At 42.4% G+C, this 5,845-nt stretch overlaps 1 long non-coding RNA gene across 1 annotated transcript; it reads left to right on the top strand.

Moving 5' to 3' along the window:
* Positions 1-3,121: 3,121 nt before the first annotated feature.
* LOC134458855 (uncharacterized) lies at positions 3,122-3,983 on the top strand. The gene is made up of 2 exons (XR_010036664.1): positions 3,122-3,615; positions 3,759-3,983. It is a non-coding gene; the product is annotated as an uncharacterized LOC134458855 (long non-coding RNA).
* Positions 3,984-5,845: the final 1,862 nt, after the last annotated feature.

Here is a 5,845-nt window from a genome sequence, read left to right as displayed (position 1 = left end):
TAGATAGAAAATGGTGTCCTCATCTTACAAAATGGTGGGCATTCGTAAAATGAGGGGAAATGACTTAACCTAGGTGTAATAGTACCTACACAAGCTTAGCTTCCATGAAAGGCGCTATTAAAAACAAAGTTTGTCATTTTTATTTTTATTTTTAATTTTCTTCTTTTCTTCTTTTTTCTTTCTTCTTTCTTTTATTATTATTATTATTATTATTATAGGGACAGTCACGTAAGAATCAGGATTCTCACACGGACCGCACCACTTATTTAATTGAAGTTACGTTAATGTATGGGAAGCTGCGTGTGGATTTACTCCTCATGCGGCTATACCAGGAATTGAAGGTAAAAATCTCGTTTGGGAATTTAATTAATTATGAATTGATTAATATTAATAAACAAATTAATTAAAATGTAATTTAAGGACCGTCTCATAAAATCCTTGGATTATCAATCACAATATCCAACAATAAATGGCTAAACACAGAATTAATAATAAGTTTTGTACTGGGGTTACTCAGCGGGGCACAGTGAACGGTAAGGCCTATTCTCTGTGATCAGCTGGGGTACACAAGCACAAAAGTAGATCTGAAGGCAAAGTTCTATAATAGGTTGGTTGGTCGTACAAGCAACAAGGACAACAAAATGCAATCAAATGAATAACTTTATTAACTACTAAGTAATCTAATAAAATGCATTACATTCAAAATCGGTTAAATGGACTAATAACAATAATAAGGCACAATAGTATAAAACAAGAAAGAACGTAAAAGAGGGGACAAGAAAGAAAAGGGGGAGAGGCTTTCAGCCTGTGTGTGTGGATGTGCGTGTGTGTGTGTTTGTGTAGCAGAGGTCTGGTTGCTATAGTCTACCACGTGTGCGTGGCTGACTAAGCTAGCATTAGCTACAGAAAGTAAAGGCAATGGAAAGGCTACTGATAAGTAGCTGCTTAGCAGAGGCCTAATGTCGTCTAGCCAAGACCCAAAGGGTCCACAATAATGTCTGGGGTTTCTGTAATAAATGCATACAATTCCGAGTGGAATGGAGAGAGAGAAATGAAGGGGAATAAGAAAGTAGTCAGTGGGAGGAACTCGCGCTGATTACTATGTGCGTGTCTGGGTGTTTCTGGGCAACAATGGCGTCCACTCGGCTAGGTTAACGTTAGCATCAGAACCGTGAACAATAGGGATAGCTAGCAGCTATGTAGCAAGTAAACCGTGTGGTTTCAGGCGCTTCAAGTCCCGTAGTGGACGCGCGAATGCATCAAAAAGGTTCTAGAATTAACGATAACAAGTCTGAGTAGAACAGGGAGAGAAAGAAAACGAAATAAAAGAAATAGCAAGTGGGAGACGTTGCCGTCTACGCAGCCATTACGAGTTGTAAAACTACAGGAAGTGGGGTTTCAGCGTGCTTGTGCAGACGCTGCAAGCCCAACTTGGCTATGGCTAACTTGCAGAGAGCTCCGAGCAAAGTTGGCTATTCAGAGAATGGGTTACTACAGATTATGCACTAAAAGTGTATAAAAGAGTACTGAAATGCTCGGAGGGTTCTGAGAATCTAGTATTTCGAAAGGGAGAGAGTGAAAGAACGAGAGAGAGAGAGAGAGATAGAGAGAGAAGGGAAAGAGAGATGGAACTCTAGTGGCTATGCGTGTTACGGCCTCTTACTACAAAAGGCGCAGCGCGTGTATTTCTGGACTAGTAAGCAAAACGGTCACGTTATGACGATCCTCGGAGAGTTCCGAACATTAATGGTTAATCAATACTTCAACTATTCGGTGCGCACGCCACAAGCGGGGTCGCTAGGCTTAGTAGCCAGTAATACAGAATGAGTTAGCAGAGGGTAACCTAAGCTAAGCAGAAGGATAGACAGAGAAGCAGGAGAAATGCAAATAAACATGTGCACATGAAAAATAACTCAAGTCATAGTTCAAAAACACATCTATCTCAGTACATAAGCTATGCCCAGTGCCTACTGTGTGAGATGAAAAGGAAGACATCCAGTTTCCAAAGGGCTCGGTGCGTCCGCTTGGAAGTTTGGGGTTGCAGTCCAAATTCTCGTCCTCTCGAGAGTTTAGGGCTGCAAAAGTCTTTCTTTGTTGCGGCTGAGATTCGTCGGTTGAATCCCAAATGCGAGAAGTTGATCCACGTTGGCGTGCATGGTTATTTCTCGCAGTGAGCTCGCCTTTAGCTCACAGTGTCCGGATAAAGTCTTTAGATATGACCAGGCAAGATCTAAGACTTGACGTGAGGAATTCTTTGCAAAGGTGTTTTAAGCTTACAGTGTGTGTAAGATGAACTAAGCAGTCTATGTTTGTATTCGGGCGGATATCAAACAATAGCTTTTGTCCAAAGTTGCGCATGAAGTTGCTCTATACGGTGTTGATCGTCCAGCGGCCAAACCAAGAGTGAGGAACAAAGGGCCCTTGGGAAACACTTAAAGACCATATGACACTTGGGAAATATTGTAATATACACAAACACATTGAAAGTAAGCATAAAATATAGTCACTTGAAGTTGGCTTTGATCATTATGATGGAAAACATGATGTTTTATGGCCTTTGAAAAGCGAGATTTTTGACATCTGCTGCGCGCTTCCCATAAGTCCGTCACGTGACCGATGACGTACACTCAGGAATCTATAGGGCTATCAGGACTGTCTTGACGCCTGTCAGGATTAGGCTACCTGTCACAACTAACATGGATTCCGTAGTGGGTCTACACAACTCATCTGACGCATACTCGGAGCCTGAAACATTTTTGGAAGTAGAAGAGTCCGACCCGATACTGGAAGATAGTGGTGGAGGCATTATGCCCTACAGATAGCCAGGCTACGAGCCGTATCTGGATGAGATGGAGCGACGAGGCTCCGAAAGTTCGGATGGCGAAGCAGAAGGCGCTGTCGGTGGTGCTGCTGTGACAGACGGCGGGATGCCAAGAGACGTTGGCAGGCTGCAGCGCGTGGAATGGTAACCTTCTTGTTCATTTTCCTGACAATGGACCTAGAGTAGGCTAGGCCTAGACTCCGTAAGATTGTGTAGGCCTACTTGTTGTAATATCGTTTGTTTGTACCACCGAGCATTTGTTTGCAGTCTAATTCTCACATCCCACAAGGAGCCCCATAGGTAGGGGACTGTACCGATCGCAAAATGATTTTATGTCTCAGTGCCTCATTGTCTTCATCTTTATGTAGTTAGGATATTATTATTTATTTGTATAAAGGAACACCAAGGCCGTTAGACCAATTACGCAGTTTACCCTGCGTCATGGCTTGGCTCCAGTGCCAGTGGCCTTCCTTTCCCGAATAGGCTATACTCCGGACTTTTACGCGAATCAACACATTGCCACTTTGTAAAGTTATGTGATTATTTCCAACACGCTTGCCTTTATCTGTCGCATTGTAGGTGTTCTTGTGGGAGGTGTGCGCCGATGCAAACAGTAAAGGACTCTGTGTGCTGTGAGCAGCCCAAAGTGTGCGCCAGTAGAGAAGAGGAGCGGGAACACACATCCGCTGCGTAACAGAAAATTCTGGCTTTCAGCCCGTTTGTCTGAACGAACACGTTCTCCACACCGCATATTTCCACTACCGGCAAGACTACGGGGACGTAGAGGGAAACGAGTGAGTAGCTTACTCATATTGTAAAATCATTTGTATGGAATAGTAGGAATCGTATGATTTCATATGATGTAAATTTGTCATGCAGGCCTATCCAAAACTCATCTGTTTTTTTCTCTCTCTTCTGATCATCTTTCAACTTTTAGATGGAAGAGATATACTGCATATAGACAATTTGTTAGATTTGGCTATGACTACCTGGGAATACACGCCAAGGTCCCCTTACCTTCCTTTGTGGTGTGGTCCATCCGGAGAACTTTTCCTTCTACAGATCACAGGGGGTTCCAGGACAACAGCCCGTGATGTTGCTCATGCACAAGTGTTGGTAAATAAATGACAATGAATGTCAATACATGTTACCTGTAGCTTCACATGAATGTGTCTTCATTTTACAACTCACAACAGCGTACAACAAATAGGCCTAGGGGGCGGCAAAATACAACCTCACCAGTGGCGGTTTTAGAATGTCTGAGGTCCTAGGCAAAGAACAGTTTCGAGAGCCCCCCATCACCTTAGATGTAAATGTATTGGTTTATGTTATCTATTACTTTTTGAGTCAAGTCAACTTCTTAGGAAACAAACAGTTGAACATTTTTCTTTTGGTGTTGTTCCAGAGACAAAATCCTGAAATAAAGTGATGAACCATTGAATAATTGGAACATTCTTGTAGAAATTGTAATAGTCTTGCCTGCATCAACCATTCCCATCCTGACTAGACTTACCTGTAGCGTCACATGAATTTGTCTTCATTTTACAACTCACAACAGTGTACAACAAATAGGCCTAGGGGGCGCCAAAATACAACCTCACCAGTGGCGGTTTTAGAAAGTCTGAGGTCCTAGGCAAAGAACAGTTTCGAGACCCCCCGCCCCTTGGCCTAGGTGACACCAAACATACAACTTCAGCAGTGGCGGTTTTAGGAAGTCTGAGGTCCTGGGCAAAGACCACATTTGAGCCCCCCCCCACACACACCCACCAGCATCACCTAAGATGTAAATGTATTGGTTTATGTTATCTATTACTTTTTGAGAAGAGTCAAGTCAACTTCTTACAAAACAAGCAGTTGAACATTTTTCTTTTGGTGTTATTCCAGAGACAAAATCTTGTACTAAAGTGATGGACCATTGAATAGCCTAATTGAAACATTCTTGTAGAAATTGTAATAGTCTTGCCCGACCATTCCCATCCTGACTAGATTTATAATCTCTACCTGCTCCTTCAAGCCTACATTTACAATTCAGCTCTTTGCTTATCAGTTCACTTGATGTCATGATCAATGTAATGAGAGATACTGTTTAGACAATTGTAAAGTATTATGATTTATCATATTTCCCAGTGACATTTACTTATCAAAGGTGTCCGCTGAGAACATCTCAAGCAATGCACTCCACAGGGGAGCACACATTGCCTGTGCTAGCATCAGTGGCCTTATACCATGCTCAGGCCATCACAGTCATGGAAGTTAGAGGGGTGGAACAGTTAGTTGGTCAGGGTACCTCCCTTACAAATTGTCTCCTCCCTCTGTACACCATCTCTGGTGAACCTTTGCTCTTCAACATGAGCATAAGGCAGTCCCACCCCCCAAACACCTCCATGACCGAGATGATCTGATCATAGAACGGTGGCCCGCCCTAATCCACAACCCTAATTGAGGTGCCCAGGGCATAGAATTGCTACACTGCACAGTTTCTATACTCTTCAAGTTCAAACCACTCCCATATAAATATTAAGTGAACACTTCCATTGGAAAAAAAACCCTCTCTCTGCAAGAAGAGTTGGAGCTTCTCATTTGAGTTGCATGTGCTCACCCTCAAAAGATAAACTGAAACTTTCATTGAAAAGCAATCCCTCACCAATTTTAACCTGTACCACTAAAGTCACATAGGAATGGTGCAATGTAATACAGAAATGTTTCAAAGATTCATCTTAACACCACTTTATTTTAAGCTCAAACTTTGTATTAAAACATCAAAAATATGATCACTTGGACAGTGAAGCCCAGAGATAAAATTAAAACACATGGCCATCACCTTTGATTCACTGAAATGTATTAATAAAAACCCTAAACAGATGTTCACAGTGGTGGAACAATTGCACACATAGTCCATGGGCCGGAGCAGAAGTTGGTATCACCTGGGGTGGCAAAGTCTATCAATGTTTTTTGTAATCCTCCATGCCTGAGGGACATTATTTGGTATGATAGCCCTCTGGAAGTGGTAGCTTTCTTATATTT

Source organism: Engraulis encrasicolus, chromosome 11, assembly GCF_034702125.1.
Source record: "Engraulis encrasicolus isolate BLACKSEA-1 chromosome 11, IST_EnEncr_1.0, whole genome shotgun sequence".
In the NCBI taxonomy this organism is placed as follows: Eukaryota; Metazoa; Chordata; class Actinopteri; order Clupeiformes; family Engraulidae; genus Engraulis; species Engraulis encrasicolus.
The sequence above is the reverse complement of the archived record's forward strand: the minus strand, read 5'-3'. Positions and strand labels throughout refer to the sequence as shown.